The sequence below is a fragment of the Myotis brandtii genome, unplaced genomic scaffold (genome assembly GCF_000412655.1).
Source record: "Myotis brandtii unplaced genomic scaffold, ASM41265v1 scaffold18, whole genome shotgun sequence".
Classification (NCBI taxonomy): Eukaryota; Metazoa; Chordata; class Mammalia; order Chiroptera; family Vespertilionidae; genus Myotis; species Myotis brandtii.
In genome coordinates, this window is record NW_005356674.1 from 1,650,352 (window position 1) to 1,653,762 (window position 3,411).

Genomic DNA, 3,411 nt, shown 5'->3' on the forward strand with positions numbered 1-3,411 from the left:
TCGAGAGAGATACTATCTCTATCTTCCAAGGCGATAAACAAACCTGCACTTTGCTCTAGAAGATACTACCTCTATCTCTCGAGGCTGATCACTTCATGAACACTCCTGAAAGGGTAGTTGGGAATAAAGGCAGTGAGTGTCTCTGTTCACAAATGCGCAGAAACACGAGAGCCCACTGGAGAAATGCCAGCCAACAGGAGGACCTGTGGTCAGATCACTCTACGATATGCAGAATGTCTCCAGTGCCACTCCCCACGTCACAGCTGCTATGGACATTCATGTCACAAGGTAAGGGGATGTCCATATGCCTGGCTTTCTCAGGTACATCCCTCCTGGGAGATATCCCAGGTACAGAACACCTGCACATAAGTCCCCTACAGATGTCACATTACTTTCCTTGATGGTGTGAGTGTAGGTGTTTGACATACAATTGCTGGGATTGGAAAATCAACTAGAGCTGGAAACAGGCGGGTACCATGACTCCCGGCGCAGAAGCACCAGTTGGCAGAACCCAGGGTTTCTGGGGGTGAGGCCTCCTCAGGGTCAGAGTCTCCAGTCCCCTGGGTGTCAGCCACTCAGCACTGGCAAGCAGGACACCGCAGACAGGACACCCACAGGGGTTCACACCTGGCCCGCTGCTCCTGCAAGTCACCTGAGCCCTCTGCCCCCACCCTGCTGGCTCCCAGGTGGACTCTGCTCTCTTCCTGCACTCAGGCCTGCAGGCAGATCCAGGGCAGGGGCCACCCTTCCTGCGCTCTAGGGCCAAAGGGCAGGCCTGAGGCTCCTCTGCCCCCTCCCCCCTCCTCCCCAGGACTGCCTGGTGCCAGTGCTGGTTACATTTCCTGCTTTGAAAAACCAACCTCGGCCTATCTGGCCCAGCTCGTCCTTCTAGAACCATCCCACTCAAGCCTGACTGGCAAAAGCAGGCTAAGATCCTGGGGTCCCAACTACCAAGGAACCCAGAACCCACCAGAACTCTGCAGTGAGAGACACTTGGTCCATCCCCCACCTAGATAATGCCTGGATGCCTAGAGCCCATCCCAGATGCACGATGATGGCACGTGGCGCCAAGACATCCAGCTTCTTGCAAGAAACCTCAGTGGCTGCCCCCCGCCCCCCACTCCCAGGGCACAGGTTCCAGTGCTCAGAGTGGGAACCCGCGCTCCAGGGCTCTGGGTCGAGCATGAAGAGGCAGCTGGGGAAGCAACGGAGACAGGAGGGCGGCTCCCACACATGGGGCTCCCTCCTCCACCATGAGGTGAGCGAGTGAGTATACGTAAGAGACAATAACAAAAGCACATTAGGAGGGGGAGACGAAAGCATTCTTGGTACATTCTTCCTAAAAAACAAAGCACAAAAGTAAAATAAAGAATACGAAGAGCAAAAAGAAAATGTTCCTGGGTCACAGAAGGGTTTCCCTTGAGCAAATCACCCCCTTGTGGCAATGAATGTGACTTGCAGGAGGAAGAAAAAGGTTTTGTTTTTCCATCTTTTAGACTCTGAAACGCTGTAGTAACCCTTAACGTTAGAGCTTTTTGCATTAAATAAAAAAAGGACTTCCCTTAGGGTAGGTCTAATTAAAGCAGATGTCTTTGTTTTTGTTTTCGAAAAATATATTTTTATTGATTTCAGAGAGGAAGGGAGGAAAACAAAGCACAAAAGTAAAATAAAGACTACCCAGAGCAAAAAGAAAATGTTCCTGGGTCTCAGAAGGGTTTCCCTTGAGCAAATCACCCCCTTGTGGCAATGAATGTGACTTGCAGGAGGAAGAAAAAGGTTTTGTTTTTCCATCTTTTAGAATCTGAAACGCTGTAGTAACCCTTAACGTTAGAACTTTTTGCATTAAACAAAGCAAAATTAACAAAAAAAGGACTTCCCTTAGGGTAGGTCTAATTAAAGCAGATGTCTTTGTTTTTTGTTGTTGTTTTTTTTGAAAAATATTTTTTTTTATTGATTTCAGAGAGGAAGAGAGGGAGAGAGAGAGAGAGAAATATCAACGTCGATCGGCTGCCTCCTGCACACTCCACACTGGGGATTGAGCCTGCAACCGGGCATGTGCACTTGACTGGAATCAAAGCCAGGACTTTTCAGTCCGCAGGCCTATGCTCTATCCACTGAGCCAAACCAGCTAGGGCAAAGCTATCCAATCACTGACCCATATCATAAAATATGTAAGAGATGGAAATTTCATTAAATCAAGATATAAAAAGCTGGGGTGACCTAAGGTGATCCATTTGGGGAAAGTTGAAGAGGTTCTGTATTGTCCAAACTGTACACTTTTGAAAGTAAAAAGAATTACTATTAATAATTACACCGGACAACAGGTGTGAAATTGGGGACACGTGGCTCCCCTAAATTTGTTTCTGTGGTTTAGTCCGGCAAAGATGTGGCTACATTTTATAGTGGAGATCATGTGGCAAGAAACCTAACCCTTTCAAAAAGAATAAAAAGTTTCCAACCTTCGGTGTGCTGGCAGGAATTTAGTTTCTGGTTTGAATTTTATAAACCATTCAGAGCTCAAGTAACCACCACCTTGTGGCAACAAACACCACTTGCATCTAGCAGACCCATTTTGCAATGCTGAGTCCCAGAGATCTTTGTATGGATGTGCCACCGTTGGATTACTCATTGAAGGACACCTTGATTACTTCCAATTTTTGGCGATTACAAATAGAGCTTCTCTAAACATTTACACAGAGATGTTTGTGTGCCCATAAGTTTTCAGATCAACTGGGTTAGGATGTAGGAGCATGACTGTGGGATCATATGGTAAGACTATGTTTTGCTTTGTAAGAAATTGCCAAACTGTCTTCCAAAGTGGCTGTATCATTTTACATTCCCACCAGCAATAAATAATGCCTGCTGCTCTGTATCTTTTTAAAAATTTTTATTTATTGACTTGAGTGAGAGAGACTTTGATTTGTTGCTCCACCCATTGATACACTTATTGGTTGACTCTTGTATGTGCCATGACCGGGGATGGAAGCCACAACCTTGGCATGTCAGGACAACGCTCTAACCAACTGAGCTACCTGGCCAGGGCTTCTCTGTGCCTCTACTGGCATTTAACATTGTCAGTTTGAGATAGCAGACATTCTAATAGGTGTGTAGCAGTATCTCATTATGTAATTCCCTAATGACAAATGAGGTTGAGCATCTTTTTTATTTGTTTGCTTTATAGCTGTATATCTTCTTTGGTGAAGTATGTGTTCAGATCTTTTGACCATTTTTAAATTGGGTTGTTTGTTTTCTTATCGTTGAGTTTTGTATATTTTGGATAGAAGTCCTTTGTCAGATATGTGCTTTACAAATATTTGCTCCCAGGCTGTGGCTTGTCTTTTCATTCTCTTAAGTCTTTTGCAGATCATGAGTTTTTTATTTTAATAAAGTCCAACTTACAGTTTTTTTTTT